Source organism: Salvia splendens, chromosome 9, assembly GCF_004379255.2.
Source record: "Salvia splendens isolate huo1 chromosome 9, SspV2, whole genome shotgun sequence".
NCBI lineage: Eukaryota > Viridiplantae > Streptophyta > Magnoliopsida > Lamiales > Lamiaceae > Salvia > Salvia splendens.
In genome coordinates, this window is record NC_056040.1 from 33,474,838 (window position 1) to 33,493,846 (window position 19,009).

The window sequence follows — 19,009 nt, forward strand, 5'->3', positions numbered from 1 at the left end:
CCAGGGGAAATCATATTGCTGACCCAGCCCTTTGCCTCGCCCAGGTCTACCTCGGCTGCAACCTTCTGGGTCAGGCCAACACCATGGCCATAATCACTCTGGCGGAGCTCTACTTAATGTGGTGCATGAAGGAATAAAGAAAACTCCACCTGGGCTTCTAGCTGGCCTACTCCATCAACCAGATTGCTACCCGCCCAGTTCGCCATTTGAATGTGTGCCACCTCCTGGGTGCATACTTGAGGAGAAACTGGAGACTGGAGAACAAGGAGAGTGTGGAACGCCCTCTCCGTTGCCCTAGACCTGAACTGTTTGACCTGGACTTCTTTTTTAGAATACAGGTACTGGAAAAGGCGCGAGAAGGGAAGTTTTGCTTCTACACTACCGGCCAACGGGAGCTATCGAAGGGTCAGTTAGAGGAGAGGCGAAGGGCGGCTGACCGCCCAGCCAGCCTTAGCATGCAGCAGAGGACCAGGCTGGCATTGGTGCCCACCTAGAGGACAGAGCACGAAGAGGAGGCTGCTCAGAGCGACAATGGATGGAAGCTCCGCATGGAGCAAATGATGACGCAGGTCGTGGAAAACTCTCACGCCAACCTGGTCCTGATGACTAGGGTTGGGATTGTGATGGAAAAGATGTTGGATGCCGTTCGCTATCCAGCCAGTGCCTTGGCGAGACAACCAAGCATCAGGCACCCACCATCTCCCTCTACAAGCTCCCCCCAAGGAAGGCGTACCTCCACCCCACCCAAGCATCCCTCTTCTCAGCCCGGTCAGCAATCCAGGGAGAACTAGTATATCATCCTTACCCAGCTCGTTCCAATTCAAACAATTTCTATTTTAGATTTTGTTTTTTGTTTATATATGTATATATTTTTATCCGTTTCATACTTAGTCCAGTGCATGGGCTAAGTGTGAGAAGTTTATGGATATTCTCTGCTCTTTTAACTGCCTAAGTGTTTTGTTCTTAATTTTTGTTTCGGCATGTCTTTGATTTTTGGCACTATCTCCCACTTAGCCCAGTGTCTGGTCTAAGTGTGAGAAGTTTTTCTTGATTTGTTATCTCTGTGTCGTTGCCTAACCCTTTTTCTACTACATCAAGTCACTAGAGGGAGAGCTAATATGCAGTGGGAGGGGGGAGGGTTGGCCTAATTGAAATCATTCATGTCAACTTATAAAAAAAATTCAAACAAACAGATAGAAATAATTAGGGCAGTATGCATGGAATTGGATGAATGAAAGATATGAATGTCTGGGGAAGAGTAAGAAAAAGGATACTGTATGTTTACATGTGAAACTTGATTGCCTAACTTGATCAATTTGAATGACGTAAGTATGATGGAAATGCTCAATTTTAAAACCTTCTGTGAAGCCTCTCTAAAATGCGAGTTATAAGCCAAAGTAGAACACTTTCTACTATTTTTACAAAGAAAAAAAATGAGAGGTTGACTTTTAATATTTAGATGAAAATTGCACAAGTAGTAAGGACTAAAGGCATTAGGTCTTAACCAATTGAGCCATTTCTTCCTTCGTTTCACAAACCCTCCTCGTCAAACAAGGCACCCCTTAGTAAACCAAATTGAGCCATATACACTTTTACCGGTCTTTTGAAGCCTTAGAACCAAATTTTACATTTTTACAAACACATGAGAAAAAGGGGTCAAGAGATGAATTATTTCAAAAGAAAAGGGGATAGCAATAGAAAAGCCGAAATAAAAGGGTAGCCGGGTTGAGCAAGTTAGTCGGTCAGGTTGATCGGTTAGGTTGATCAGTTCAGTAAAAAAAATATTTGTTGAAAAAAGTTAAGAAAAGTTGAAAAAAAGGGCAGGAAAAAAAGTTTGTAACCTGACCCAGTAAGTCGAGGGTTAGGAAATAAGCCAAAAGTTAAAGGCTAAAGGTCGCAACTTGACCAAGTGAGACATCAAGTGGCAAAACAATAACCCAACCTGATCCAGAAGAGTGTTCAGATCTTGAATCCTTGACTCATGTGCTTTTCATTTTTCTATTTCCAGTTTAAATTTTTTGAATTTCTAACTTAGAACCCCTAGCCCCATTACAACCGGAACAAAGACCTTAAGGAACTATCTTGTGCAGTCCGATTCGAGGTATTAAATGTGTAGGAATTACTGAGTGAACAGTCCTAACATCTCTGGTGAGAAATGAGTGGATGAGTAAATCCAACAGTTGGTTTAAATTGAGCTATCTTCACAAACTGACACCTTGATCAAGTGAACGTGAAAGGGAGGAAACATAAGCTGCTGGCAAATGGATTGACCTCGACTTCGGGTATGATTGTTGGAAGTTTATTCGGTTTTATGCATCTATGTGAATATGTATCTAGGTTTTGAGTCTTGTGTTTTTCTTCTTCTTTTACGTTCTTTATACTTGAGGACAAGTATGTTTTAAGTGTGAGCAGTTTGATAAGGCCTATTTCATGCATCGGTTTAGGGGTAAAATGAAGGCTACTTGATCAGTTTATCGCACAAAGCGAGTGTTAATTGTGCAGGAATGCCGCTTGACCAAGGGCAACAAGGCCAAGCTGATCAAGCTGGCGCAGGAGGCAAAAAAGGCCAAAACTGGGTGGGTTGATCATGGTGGTGATCAAGCAGTTAGCCGGGGGACCACTACATTCCAAAAGGAGGACACGTGAGACTGATGCGCTGGAAAGCGATCCTCAATTAGTTATCAAGAACTACAGCTGTGAAACAGAAAGGGGACACGTATCGATGGATAAAACGTGCAAGGACGAAGCCGAATCCTCATTCGGTTATTGAAGAACCACTGCATTCTAGAAGGAGGGCACGTATCAATTGATGACGCGTGAAATCCCAGCAAGGACGAATATTCGCTCCCGAAGTCGTTATCCTAGCTAGAGGTTGTTGTGAAGAGCCTATAAATGGAGGACGCAGCGCCATAATGAAGATCTTCTTCCCGGTCCCTTAGTTTAGTTATTCCCTGTTTCCAAGTTCTTCCACTTTCCAAGATAGCCTAGGTTAGAGAGTAGAAATGGTCAGTTAGAAGGAGAGCGACCGAAGGGAGCGCGACAGAGAAACCAGATCCGTTCAGCGTCGTCTCAAGTTTCAGACCGAGAGCTTCTCAGCATTATTAGCTTTTTTACTTTCTAGTTTTAGTTGTTTAAGTTTAATTTCGTGTTGTTGCGTAGTTAAAGAATAGTTCTTGTTTTGTATTTCGCATGTTCACGGTACTGTTTTGAGTTCTGAGTATAAAAAATCAAAGTTGTTTGCTTTCGGAATTCTTGTTTACCGTTCCAGCTTAGTTTCGTTTTGATATCCCAGATCGAGTGCTTGAATCTTCATTATATTGAATGACGAAGTGGTTTGTAGTTTCGTAGCATGTTTAGATAGTTAAGTCTTTATTTCAATATGTCATTTACTTGGTCCGTTATCTGTTTTCCAGCATGATAAGTAACTTGATCCAGTAGTTAGTTTACATTCCGCCTAGCTTAATCCCGTAGTTAAAACTCCCAATTTAAAGTGTGGCAGCAGCCGAACCCTGTTCACTAAACACACACTCAACACACCAGCTTCCCTGTGGGATCGACCCCGTACTTGCCGCTTTACTGTTAAAGTATTGCAAGTTAGGGAGTTACAAATATTTTCGTGAAAGAGAAAATGCCTTGATCAAGTCGCAACGACTATTGCAAACTGATCCACCCAGTTCAGTTATCTTTCCGTATAACTTGATCCACGCAAAAACATCTCCTTTCGCCACTAAGTAGTTTGCTAAGTTAGCAAACCATGGTTCTGCATTCAGCGGGTACTTCTCTTTGTCAGAAACTCCAGCTCCTGTTGCGGCTATCACCTTATCCCAACGAAAAGACTCGAGGTTTCCCTTGTGGAGTACAGATGTTCCTCTGGGAACGCATATAGTATAGCTTCTTCAGTATCTCCTTGGAAGATCTTGCTGAGATGGTCAGTTACCTTGTTCTCAGTACCCTTCTAGTCTTTCACTTCCCAGTCGAACTCTTGAAGTAGTAACACCCATCAGATTAGTCTTGGTTTGGACTCCTTCTTTGCTAGTAGATAATTTATCGCTGCATGATTAGTGAATACTATTACCTTCGACTCCAGTAAGTATGGTCGGAACTTCTCAAAAGAATACACGACAGAGAGCATCTCTCTTTCTGTGGTGTCATAATTTTTCTGGGCTTGATTCAGGGTCTTGGATGCGCCGAAAATCACATAGTTCTTCCCTTCAATTCTTTGACCTAGGACTGCTCCGACTGCATAATCACTAGCGTCACACATTACCTCAAAGGGTAATTCCAGTCCGGAGCTCTGATAATAGGGGCTGATACAAGCCTTTCTTTCAGAAGTTGGAAGGCCCCTTGACATGCCTCGTCAAAGTTGAAGTCTATGTCATTCTGCAGGAGGTGGGTTAGTGGCTGTACAATTTTTGCAAAGTCCTTGATAAATCTTCAGTAGAATCCAGCATGGCCCAGAAATCCCCTGATTTCCTTCTGATTTGTAGGGTATGGAAGCCTTGAGATTACGTCTACCTTCGCCTTATCCACCTGAATACCATTTTCCGAGACAACGTGTCCTAGAACAATTCCCTCATGTACCATAAAGTGGCACTTCTCAAAATTCAGCACCAGATTTTTCTCTCTGCATCTTTGTAATACCAGATCCAGGTTGGCGAGGCAGGTCTCGAAAGAATTCCCATAGACCATGAATTCATCCATAAAAATTTCGATACATTCCTCCAACAAGTCTGACAAAATACTCATCATGCACCTCTGAAAAGTACCTGGCGCATTACATAAGACAAAGGGTAATCTGGAAGTATCCACTGTATCCGTCCAGAAAACAGATAAACTTCTTGCCTGCCAATCTCTCCAACATGTGATCTATAAATGGCAACGGAAAATGGTCCTTCCGCGTGGCCTCATTCAGTTTCCGATAATCGATGCACATCCGCCAACCGGTTACTAATTTTTGGGTACCAACTCATTTTTCTCATTTATCACCACTTGGATTCCCGACTTCTTTGGTACCATATGGACTAGGCTTACCCAATTACTATCGGGAATAAAGTATATGATACCCAATGACAGCAACTTGAGCACATCCTTCAGGACCTCTTCTCTCATATTTAGGTTCAACTTTCTCTGTGGGTCTCAGTGAGGTCTCGCTCCTTCCTCCAAACGAATATGGTGCATGCAGAGGTCAGGATTGATTCCCACCAGGTCTGACAGAGTCCATCCTATGGCTTTCTTGTTCCTCCTTAGTACTTCCAGTAATTCTGCTTCTTGTTCTCTGGTTAGGTTGCTGTTAACGCTCATCGGGAACATCTCGTTCTCCTCCAAATAAGCATACCTTAGGCCTGGGGAGAATGCCTTCAGTTCCTTCTTTGTTGAACTTGTCCCCTGAGGTAATGGATTCTTCTTCGCCTCCTTGGTGATTAATCCTTTAGGTCCAGGCAAATTTCCCACATTAGACGCAGGCTAATCCCTTAGACTAGGCAGATTCAGGACTTTCACAGAATTCCAAAATTGCTTTTGCTAACTCTTCATCTGTCATTCCCAGTGTGTTTACTGCCTCGCACCAATTGGCCACATCCTTGTCAAGGGAGTGACTTAACTCTGAATTTTCCATCTTTCCCTGCATCAATTTTGTCTCAAGAAATTCTTGGACTAGTTACATCTACAGCATGCATATTTTGTTTATCCAGTGGCTTTTTCATAGCCTCATAAATGTTAAAAGTAAACTTTTCTCCATGATAATCCAAGCAAATAGTTCCATCAAAAACATCAATGATTGTCTTAGCGGTGCGTAGAAATGGTCTCCCTAAAAGCACTCAGCTAGACTCAGCAGACTGGTACTCACTCATCTTAATAACATGGAAATCAGCCGGGTATAGAAAATCTTGCACCTTGACTATTACATTCTCTAACATGCCCTCGGAACTGATGCACGACCTATCAGCTAATTGAATTACCACTTTCGTATCAACCATTCTCACTCCTTCCAGTTTCTTATAGAGGGAAAGCGGTAAAACATTTATTGATGCACCTAGGTCGCACATAGCATGCTCGACTTTAATGTTCCCAATTGAAATGGGGAGAGTGAACATACCTGGGTCCGTACGCTTGGAAGGCATTCTTCTTTTCTGAATCACTGTCGGCACGGTTTCTCCAATCACTATTTTGTCGCTGGGTTTGGTCTTTCCGGCGATAAACTCCTTGATAAACTTGCTGAAGATGGGCAGCTTTAGAGCTTGGAGAAACGGCAGGTTAATTTCCAGCTTCCCGAAGATCTCCATGAAGTCCACTGGATCCTCCTTTTTCTTCTTAAGTTTCCCTCTGTAGGGAAAGGGTTTCACTTGCTTTTCATTATTGCTATTGTCTCCATTGGAAGATTCTCCAACCTCTCTCCTGATTTCTTCTATCTCCACCTCAACTCCTGGGCCTGAGAAGTGTTGATCAGCTCCTTGGGGTTCTGGTTTTTCGCCGTTTTTGCTCTGGCTGTCATCCTCTGTTCTGACTTCCTCTGTTCCGGTTTCCTTCTCCAGTGGAGTTGGAGTTGACCCTTTATCTTTCTTCGTACTCGGACCATCATATTATCACCCAAATCTTAGGGTGATATGGCCATTGTTCGCCCTATCCGGTGGTTGCACCGAGGCAAGAATCCTTCCTTCGTTCCCGCGCATCTCACTCAAAGAAGTCGCGATCTGGGAGAGCTGCTTTGCTAACATGTCCATAGCTGCCTTCTGCTTAGTTTGCGCATCCTGAAGCTTATGCACCACGTCATTGTTGGACTGCATGTTGTTCTGAATGTGCTGCTGTGAGTTCACCAGATCATTCACCAATTTGTCAATACTTTTCGGCTGTCTGGAGCTCTGCTGGCTCGTATTCAGTTCTTGAGGGTGTTTTGGGCCATGCCCCTGATTTGGGCAGAAGTTTCCTGGACCTCCTGGGTTGTTGTATTGTGGATTTTGCCCTTGGTGACCTTGATGGTTGGGCAGAGAATTCTGAGTGTTGCCTTGGTAATTCCTCTGATGTGGCTGCATGTATGAACTTGCTGGGTTGTTCTGATTCCTGTTTACCCAGTTGGGATGGTCATTTTGCTGCCGGTTGCCCCAATTGTTCACCTCTTGACTTCTGCTTACCCAGTTTGGTTGTCGCTCCTGAGGGTTTGAATAGTTGTTGCTCTGTTGTTGGGGTGGCAGGTTCGGATCATTGTCGGACCATCTGAAGTTTGGGTGATCCCTCCAGGGAGCATCCCTTTGCCTGCATGTGTTCCAACTTCCGTTAGGATTCCAGCTCCCCATGGCATTCGCCTGGGCTTTGATATCTCCATCGCTTAGCTGTATATTCCTTCTAGACCGGGCATTTGCTTGATCTTCTCGCCTGGGTCTGATGAATTGTTCTTTCCTAAGGCAATCAAAATCGATTTCTCCAGCTTATCAATCCTTGCATCTATCTGGTCTTCACTCTGCATGTTCACTGCATCCACACTCTCCCTCTTAAGGATAGTACGAGGGGAGTCGTACGCCTTCTTAGCATCGATTAGCCTTCCCAAAATCTCTCAAGCCTCGCTTACTCGTTTCTTTGTGAAATTCCCCTGCTCGAGGAGTTTAGTAAATCTTTGGATTCTGGATTTGCCCCTTCATAGAAAATGTTGTAAACCTCTGCTTCGCACATTCGGTTTTTAGGGCATGAATCGAGCAATCCCTTGAAACGCAACTAATGGCTCAGAGACTCATCATAATCCTGTCGGCATGCCAGAATCTCCTTCTTAATTGCGTTCGTCTTATTTGATGGAAAAAAGTAATCCAAAAACAGTAGCCTTAATTCCGCCCATGAGCTTATAGAGTTTGCAGGCAGCCTCAGCAGCCAGGTATTCGCCTCTCCCTTCAGTGCGAAGGGAAGAGCGCGTAGCCTATAATCTTCCTCGGTCGAGTTGGGCAGCCTTTCTGAATGTTGCAGAGCTTGCAAAACTCATGTAGGAACTCATAGGGACATTCTATCTTCCGGCCAGGGAAATGTGAAATCACTGCCAGTACATTGGTTTTGATGTCTATCAATTTCTGGGCTGGGGTGATCACTATTGCTTGTGCAGGCTCGCCGTTCAAATGAGCATTAAGCGAGTCGATCTCTGGATTGTTTTCTGGTTCAGCCGCCATTCTAACGGCTCCTTCTTCGTCTGAGTCTGCAGTTGACTCAACTTCTTCCTTGATTGGTGGGGCTAGGTCGTCGTCACTTTCTGAACTCAGCTGGATTGGATCTCCTGTTGTCAACCCAGATCGAGTAGTAACAGGGGAAACTGTTTTCTTGATCTGCCAACTAGTTTGAAAGTCTTTCCAACCAAATGAACTATTCCAGTGTCCAGACCTTGTACCTCTGCTCATAAACTGAAAACAAGAGAAAATAAAACAATAAATCAAAACTATATACGCCAAAAATCTCTAAATGCAAACATAAACAAGGCCATCCATCCCCGGTAACGGCGCCATTTGAAGCTCTCCCTAAATCGGTCGTATGGTATGTGCGTATGCGATGCAGTCATATTTTTACAAATCCCCAGGCCCAGAGGATTCACTAGATCACAGGGTCTAGGGGATCGTAGAACCTTCGGATATGTAGTCGTTGGTTTGCACTTTCATGCTTCAAAACCTCAACCCTCTATACTATTGGCTAGCATAGGGAAGTCGGGATCGAATCCACGAGGACGGAAGGGGTTTTGGAATGCATTAAGAGAACTTTGGAAAATTCGGCTGCTGCCACGCAATGAGAGGGTTGAGTTTTAGCTACTAGACCTGGGAAATAAAACCTAATCTATTCTATCTATTTGATCCAGAGAATTGAAAGTGCGTGAAATATAAATGCAAGCATGATTCTAAACTGAATTCAACTTTGGAACATTCACCAAATTTCCTCGGTCAGGTAAATAAGTTTCCTAAAATAGCTAAACACAGATCACAAAAAGGTAGATAACAAAACAGATTACTCTAACGGGCTACTGACAGAAAAGCTGCAACTAATGAACTAAAGCAGAGTTGACTCTAACTACCGATCAACTTCATCTTCTTCAGCAACAAAACACAAAATGAACAAAACAGATCATAGAAATAGAGCATACTTCAGATTAAGCAATAAACGAGATGTTTAAGCTAACAGCTACCAGATCTAATCTACTGGACCAAGTAAATCAGCAATAACAGAACATTCCATGCAGATCCAAAAGTACGTACTCAGATTCAAACATTTAAGGGAAATCTAGACTAGATTCAACAGATTCAACATCAACCAAACCAGATCTACAACCTTCATCACCGATTCAACTCCGATTCAATCAGATAACCAACAAATCAACTCAGATCGCTCCGATCTCAACACCAAACATCTAACAATTGCGAATGGCATCCAGATTAGTAAATCAACACAAATCATTGCAAATCAGAGCGAAAACGGAAAATAGAGCTAGATTAAGCCATAAACGTCAGAGTTAAACACAAAACAGTCGCCGATATTCCGACAAGGAAATCAGTGAGAGAGTGTGTTAGGTTTAGTATACTGAAAAGCATGTTTCGAGCAAGTTCGCGCAAGTTCGCGAGAATAGAATCTTGCTTGTATTCGGAAAAACTCTACAATCCACTTTTAACCCGATTCAGTATTATTCGAGCAGTTTCCACGAATAGAATCAGTATATTATTACATTGTGTTTGCTTGAGCGTTTATAAGATGTTTTATAAATATTTAAATGCATAAGAAGCAACCAAAGCCTAAGTCTTTTGCTTAGTAGACTGGTTGTGGGCATCGTCCACTTTAAGGTAACTACAGTCGGTTCTATGCAAAGCTTTGCAAAAGAAAAAGAAGAATTTCACAACCTAGATAGGCTTTGGCTAACTGTCGCGAAAGGTTGCAATGCCAGTCTGATTATTTCTAAGCCTTATTGAAATAAGATGACGTTGGTGTGGTATAGCACTGAATGGATCTAACAACAATACGTGTCTTTATGCTATCTATTGAAAGACTAGGACTTGATAAATATCTATTTATTAATCTACATACGTTAACACTGAGCATACGGTATTGATTATGCACTACTTTGACTTATCAAAAGGTGCGGGTTTTTCGCAACCCAATAATCCTGATATATTGGGTAGTGGTGATTAATATCTAGCGGTGCTAGGATTGCTATTATGTTGAATCGTGCGCGAGGTGAGTCTCGTTTGATAATGTCCCCAAGAGGAGCTTGAACAAGGTTTTATTATTCGGAAACTGGTAAGTTGGAATTTAATTCTTCCATGAATAATAAATAAGTGTTTCTTGCTAAGTCCAATCTTGGAATTAATAAGATGTTAATTAATTAAGTCCATAGTAGACTTTAATTAATTAATGGACATTTATATCTTAAGCGGGGGAAATAAATAATAAACAAAATGGAAACCCAGATTACTTTGAATTTCGGATTTGGATGGGGAGGTCAATATTACGTCTGTAGTGGCTGCTCGTAATATTCCAATAAAAGAGCATCCACAGCGGTGTCCTTGCCGACGGACGTGCTCTTGCCGTCGGCAAGGACATGCCCTGTCCGCTGCTGTGATCTTGCCGATGGCAGGGAGCTGCTCTATTCATAGAGCACGTCCGTGCCAACGACAAGAGCACGAGGCGTCGACGTGGCATGCTAATTGGGCCGTTGGTTTATCATTTTTTATTATTATTTTTTAAAAAAATCTGAAAAATTCAGATTTAATTAAAAAAATACTTTCCCACTTCCTAATAAAATATATCCATTGTTTCCACACTTTTAATTTATTTTTTCATTATTTTTACCCCAAAATTCATATACTCTCATTTCAAACACAAAAAAATGACACTATACCAAACAACTCTCTTAATCTCAATTTTTAGGATTTTAATTATGTAATTTTTAGTTTTTAGGATTTTAAATATGTAATTTTTAATTTTTAGGATTTTAATTATGTGATTTTTAATTTTTAGGTTTTTAATTATGTAATTTTTTAATTTTTTTATAATTTATAATATTATTCCGGGTAATTTTAATGCATTTTAATATTGCAGAAATGTTTTTAAATTGTGGGTTCAATTTAATTAGTAAAAAACTAATTGGGGGAGCCCATATCCAAAACCTTCCATAGATCCCTGACTGGGCCCAATATGTAACTTAATATAAATAGGAGAATAAGTGAGACAGAAAACACAATTTGTGTTTTACCAAAAATTTCATCCCTCCTCTCTACTGAAGGAGACGGAAATTCTCTCTCCTCCTCCGTGAGGAATTTCTGTCTTCTTTATTCGAGCCCTAGTGTTCCGATAAGATCAGCCAACACTGATTTTGGAATACAGTTCGGGAACTAGTCAGAAGATCCATGGTCTAGTATTGAAGATCTTCGTGGAGAAGGCGTGAGCAATCGACAATTCTTTGGAGAATCAAATCGGTAACTCTAAACAGTAGAATTCATGTTTTAGGATTTATATTCTTTAAGCATGAATTATTTGCGTTCTAGCATACAATTCTGTGTTAACATGTGAATAGATTAATGTCATAATCTGTCAAATAGATCATACGTATGATTTATTTGTTTTGTACAAGTCTTCCGCTGTGCAAGGGGCTCCAAAACCCTAACAGAGAGTACATGTAAAAAAGTAAATAATTGTTTCTTCGCCCTTAACAGGACGGTGTTACACTCCTAGCTGAACAAAAACGCACCACACTACACTACCCCGGACCTCCCATGAAACCAAATGCGTGAGCTAAAATGAGTGAAATTAGAGAGCGAGAGAACCGAAACACCTAAGGAATTTTTCTAACTAAGAGTCTCCCTTTTCTCGCGAGCTTCCTTGTATTTCTAGGCGTGGCTCAAATCCCTAGGGCAACGGACTTCATGATTTGACATTTGTGCCCTTGAGGATTTCGGTCTTTTTTTCTTCACTTTTTCTCTTCTTTTTCCTCTACCCCGGTAGTTGATCTTCATTCCTGGGTCTGGCAGATTAATCACGCACCTAGAATTATAAATACGCGTTAGCACCGTAGAAAACACAGAATTTATACCCAAAATAGATGCATGAAACGAGCCTTATCACTTGGGAAGAGGTGGACTGCAAGAGCAACTAGCTTCCTATATTGGACTCCCGACCCTGATGAAAAAAAGAGTAGGTACATTGTTTTAGTAAGAGTTCATCTCATGATGTAGTAATTATTTTTTCTAGTGATGATAAAAGAAAACGAAAGAAATTCTCTTTTTTCAATGATATAAAACGTTTCCTTCCTTTCGCTTAAGATTTGAAAATCGTGTTAATGAAAACCATGTTTAAATAACACTTAATTTGCTCGGGGTCTTAAATGATATGCAAATGATTCACACTGTTTTGTAGGGAATAAGCTTCATATAAAGGAATTTTAATGCCTGAAAAGGAAGGTAGGAAGGTAAGACTGATCTTGTAAAGCTGACAGCAAAGATGGCACTATATATTTAAAGAAAACAATTTAATCGGTCAATGAAAATTGAATGTTGGAAAGTTTCGAAGATGATCTAAATTGATAGAGTATTATGTTTTTTATTCTGATAAAGGTACACTGGTAGATGTTTGCTTTCAACATTTTGGTATGTGAGTAGGTACCAGGTTTCCAGCAGGTAGGAAATCCGAGCTTATATTGTAGTCGTCAAATTTGGTCTTTGAGGATTCTGGTAACTCTACTTCCCATCTTTTTCAGGTGTCATTCAAACTCATATATACTCAACTTGTGACATTTTCTACTTATACATGAGTGCCTAACTGCTATTTATTCTCATTCATGCCTAATAGGTTGATTTTATAGAGAATTTAAAGGTTTTTTTTTTGTAATTGACATGTTATGATTAAGAGAAAATTTCCGAGAGGTTGTCTGCTATGGCTCTCTAATATGTGCATCTCCCTAGTTTTTAATGATTTCATACACATCACCAATTGATAAACAACGAATCTTAGCTTCATAAATATCCAAAAATTGCCCTAGTACTATGCCACTTTGTACTAAGGACGAAATGCATCCATGAACAGAGTTTCGCCACTTGCTATTTGTGTATTCATGCAAGATTTTCTCTGTATTGATTGTCACTATTTTCACCACTTTTTTTATGGGTTATTAGTGTTGGCTTCATTTCTCTCAAGGGTTGGTATGTAAAGTTGGTTTTGCTTACTAACTTCTGAATAACTAGGTTTCTCGTGTTTCAGATAAGTGACAAGAGTGTTCTTTGGTGCCCGTTTTCTTGAGCTAAGGAGAGAGAACTATTCCGATTTTGAAAAATTAATTTAAAAAGCCATATGGCCGATCGACTGAATGAGAGCTTTATCAGTTGCAATCTTGTTGATATTGGTGCATAAAATGATTTAGGCAATAGGACAAAAAGCCTCATATCCAAATTACCACATGCCTAACCCTACATAAATCCTTAGTGAACTAGTTTGAGCCCCAAAAGCCTAATTTCTTTGTTGAAAATTTTGAAGTCACTATATTAGCCTACTTATTATATCCATTTGCTGACCTATATTTTCTACCCTAGTCACTAAAATTAAAATGCTAACACATTCTTGGGAGTGTATCTAGTGGCAAGAAAAAGATGGAAGTCTTGTGATGCACTTTTTATTAGCACTAAAAATACCTGCAAGTATACATGGTAGATCTAGTATAGGTAAAGGTCAGTACCGGGATATCAAACACATGGAATATAATTGCAACTGGCTATCATGTACCAAGCGTCATATACTATCTAGATAAACAAGAGATTTGATTTTAAATAAATAAAGCAAATAAAATAAAGCAAGTAAATTATGCAAATAGGGGAATTTCGAGAATAGTGGTTTCACAATTATGGTTATACAAGTTCCAACTACAACACCCTAGAACAGTTCATACTCCGATAGAACGAGTCACATAAGTTTTTTCCATGCGGCACAAGCGTAGATTAATAACACTAGGGGCATCAATCCTAGATCCGTAACTCCCAGAAGCTCTTAAGACCCTTATAAAGTTCTCACTCTCAATTAATAGTGGCGTTTTAAGGGAAGCAAATTGTAGTGTCTACTAAGTGGATCTAACTCGCCAACCTCCTCTCACGATTATGTAGCAAGTTATATTGTATCATCACCGAATGTGTCACTCAAACGTGAAGTATTATAGAACAACTTAAGGAAGAAACGAAGTAAGAACAAAACGGATATTAAATAACAAAACGGAATTGTATAAACCAATAAAAGTTACTAACACATCCAATGAAATCTTATAGTTTAGCTACTTATAGACAAATAGCAAAAACTATAAATTAAAGTACAAAACATAAAGAAAAAGCAAACAAAACCCAAGGATGAATTGTTGTGCAATCTTTAGTCTTCTCTTGCCTTGCTCCAATCTCCAAAAATGGTGATGGAATGATGGATGGAGGAATTAGGGTTGGAGAATAGAGGGGGGAGCCTGAAGGCTCCCGTTTTGGGGGCTATGAATTGGTGAATATCATGAATTAGGTTATGGGGTATATATAGGCTTGAAAATGATTTAAATTTGGTAAAAAGTTTCCTCCAAGTAATAGTAAATATGGAATTTTCGTGCCCCATAGGTTAAGGAAAAGATTTGGCTTCACAAGGTAATGTCTTCTTTTCTTCTTTGAATTTCCGCCTAAAATTCTGCACTTGACAGCTTTGCGCGACTTTGGTAGAATAGTCATAACTTTCTCCACAGAACTCTGATTGAGATGATCAAGGTACCACCGCGAAGCTCTTTCGAAGACGATGAGAATAACATATAGAACGCCCTGATCGGACTTCAGCATCGCCGGAAAATTGAGATTGAACAAAGGCTGTCGTGCGCGGCTAGGCCCAGCGGGCCGCTGGACATCTCCAGAACTGCTGGACTCGTTGCAGCGACCGCTGGCATGGGTCCAGTGGGCCGCTAGGTTGCGCTTCAGTTCCAGCTTCCAGATTTGACGTTCTTATGTCATTTTTCAACTCTACTTTGCACATTTCTCACAAAACACGTCAAAATACCAAAATGGATAAAATATGCAAATAATGGACATGTAATGCAACTTTGACACTCAAAACGGACTAAAAAAAAGGCCATAAAATAGTGAAAAATCCGAGCGTATCATCATGGAACATTCATCAGGTGGTATTCAGAGATACAAAGTGAAAAAAGCCATGTCTTCAAACAAAAATAAAATAAAAAGGCAGCCTTTAATATGTAAAAAAGCCAAGGCTAGAAAAAAAATGCAGTCTTTCATGTGTAAAAAAAAGCCAAGGCTAGAAAAAAAAAGGCAGCCTTCCATGTGTAAAAAAAAGTCAAGGCTAGTAAAAATAAAAAATAAAAGGGCAACTTTTCATTTGTAAAAAAAAGCCAAGGCTAGTAAAAAAAATAAAATAAAAAAGGCAGCCTTTCATGTGTAAAAAAAAGCCAACGCTAGAAAAAAAATCGAGCAAAAAACAGCTGCATACACAAAGTACACACATTATACTCACACTGCACCCTATATAAAATGCACATCGTGCACATTAACAAAATACACACTACACAAAATACACTAGAAAACACTGTACACTATACATAAAATAAAAATTGGTACAAAAAATAAACACACTTTACGCACCATATACACACAGTACATACAAAATACACATATTGCACACTATATATGCACAACACACACATTATACATAAAATATAAACACATTTTATACACACTGCACACACTAAGTATACACTCTATTAACAAAATACATGCACCACAATTACACACACTGTACACATTACATTGCGCTACACACACTATAAACAAAATACACATACAGAAGATACATACATAAGCACACACAAATACTATACAGAATACACACAATGCGCACACACACTACATAAGTATATATGAATAAAAAAACAGATAAATACACGATACACAAAACAAACAGACTACACACACTACACCCACACTTTACACACAATATACTCAAATTAACCACTCTGCACACTACACAAAATTCACACACCATACATAAAATACACAAGTTCCTGAGAAGCTGGTTTTCTTTTGTTGTGTTTTCCTTTCTTCTCTTCACCTTTTTATATCGATGTGGATTGCTCAAGTCAAATCATCAAGCTGATCCAGCTAGCCTATGTGTACGCCTTCTGCCTGCAAAATGCAAGTGAGTGGTTCTAGTAGAAAATCAGGCTGATCAACTCAACTTACTCCGACTCAAATGAAAAGAATGGAGAAACTCAAAAGCGTTCTCAAAACCTTAACCCACAATACTTTTAGGGTTTGTATACTAGAAATCACCTTTCGAGTGATTGAATACTGTAAAATTCTAATAATTATTTTCCAATGAATGCAACAGATTATTTATGTCATAATGTTGTTATGTTTTACATTTAATGGATGTTTATTGCATATTTAAATGTATAATAAGCGAACATAACATAAGTCTAAGTCTTTGTTCTAGTAGACCAGTTGTGGGCTGCGCTCAATTTAAGGTACGCGATCAGTTCTGAACAAAGAAAAATAAGAATTTCACAACCCAGATAGACCTAGACTACCTATCGTGAAAGGTTGCAAGTCAGTCCGATTATTTCTAAGCCTTATTGAAATATGATGACATTGGTGTGGTATAGCACTGAATGGATCTAACAGCAAGACGAGTCTTTTTGCTATCTATTGAAAGACGAGGTCTTGATAATTAATTTCTTAATCAATGTACATTAGCATTGAGCATACGATATTGAGTACCTACTACTTTGACTTACCAAAGGTGCGGGTTTTTCATCACCCAACGATCCAGGTATATTGGGTAGTAGTGATCATTGTCTAGCGGTGCTAGGATTGCTATTATGTTGAATCGTGCGCGAGGAGAGTCTCGTTTGATAACATCCACAAGAGGAGCTCGAAACGAGGTTTTATTATTCTGAACCTAGCTAGTTGGAGTTTAATTAGTCTATAAATAATAAACAAGAGTTTCTTGCTAAGTCCACTCTTAGAGAATAAAATATGTTAATTAATTAAGTCCCTAACAGACATTAATTAATTAATGGATGTCTCTATATTAAGCGCGGGAAATAAATTAAACAAATAAAAGGAAACCCGGAATACTTGTAATTTCGGATTTGGAAAGGCAGTGCAATATTATTTATGTAGTGCGTGCTTGTAATATTCCAATATAAGTTTATATTAAATGGTGGGTTCAATTTAATTAGTAAAAAGCTAATTGGGTGAGGCCATATCCAAATTCTTCCTTAGATCCTGACTGGGCCCAATATGTGACTTTATAAATAGGAGAATAAAGGAGACAGAAAATATAATTATTATTGCTCAGAATTTTCGTCCCCCTCAGAGAAAGAGAGAGAATTCGAAAAATGCTCCCTCCGTGAGCTGAGTTCTGTCTTCATTATTCGAGTCCTAGTATTCTGGTGAGATTTGCCCACACAAATACAGTCCGGGACACCAGTCAGAAGATCAGAGGTCGAGTACTGAAGATCTTCACGTGGAGACGGAGCTAGCCATTATCGATTCTTGATTGAATCAACGAGGTAAATTGGCTAATTCCGTAGTGAGCATGTTTTAGGGAGTTTATATGCTAAAGCATGTTTTAATTCAAGTTATGAGCATGATACATGTGATAATTACGCGAATAGAATTTGTCTGAATAATCTGCTAAATAGATCAAATTTATGTGATCGGATCTCATGAACGCTTCCGCTGCCAACCCCTTCAATTGGTATCAAAGCCAGGTTTTGGCTCTGATTATTTGGATTTAAATTTCGAGAAATTCATGTATGCATGTATTATTTCATTGCGAAGCATGTTCTTGGTGTTTTGTTTAATTTATTATGCATGATGAACTCAAGAACTATCGTATCAAAGAACTTGAATTACTCGATCGTACAGGACGTGCAATCCGTCGGTGCTCCCGCCGAGAAGGATCGCACCACGCGCGATCGAGGTAGGGTAGTTGAGACAGTGGGAGCCAGGGAACCGCAATCACGGGGCGACGTGCAGATGAGTATGGGCTCGTGCACGTCGCTGGCCGAGACCGCACGCCCCAGACGGAGCTCGCGTCGAGATCGACACGGCGGAAGGCGTGGCACGGCAGATCGACCGAGAACATGCAAAGGTGCTGAGCCACCAGGCCGAGAACCCTAGGCGGAAGGATCGAGACGGATGTTGACGTTGGCCGAGAGCAGCTGCGCTGTCGCGCGAGCTGCTGGCCGGGAGCGGGTGGATCGAAGATACCGAGACAGGCGGTCGGAGCTGGCCGAGAGCAGGCGCGCCACCGTGCGCTCTGCTGGCCGAGAGCTCGAGCCGCCCGATGGAAAGCTGGGCCGAGATGCGTCGGCACCTGACGGTCGACACGACCGAGACGGGTGCTCGCCGCTGGCCGAGACGGAGGCGACACCCGATTGCTCGACGGGCCGAGACGCTGCGTGCGTCGTGGTCCGACGAAGAACTCGTTGGATTTTCGTCGTTCATCGTTCGTGCGAACCTCGTACGATGAGATAACGATGAAGGATTATTTTAATAATTATTTAATTATTTTATTAAAAGATATCATTAAAATATTATTATTTAATGGAAATAAAATCTTTTTGGAAGATTTATCTAGATTTAAGGAATATTTTATTATTTTCTATATCTATGGAAATAAATAATACTCCCTCCGTCCCGCACTACTCGCACATTTCATTTTCGGCATGGAGATTAAGGAATGAGTGTATAGCAAAGTCAAATATTACGGCTGTAGGTGAAAATTTTTACTAAAAATGGAAATAGTGCAAATAACTTGGGACGCCCAGAAAGGAAATAAGTGCAAGTAGTTCGGGACGGAGGGAGTATTATTTTGATTCCCAGATGATATGGATGAGAATAATTTAATAGTTTCCTAATATTTATCTAGATTTAAGGAATATTTTTATTATTTTCTATATCTATGGAAATAAATAATATTATTTTGATTCCTAGATGATATGGATGAGAATAATTTAATAGTTTCCTAATATTTATAT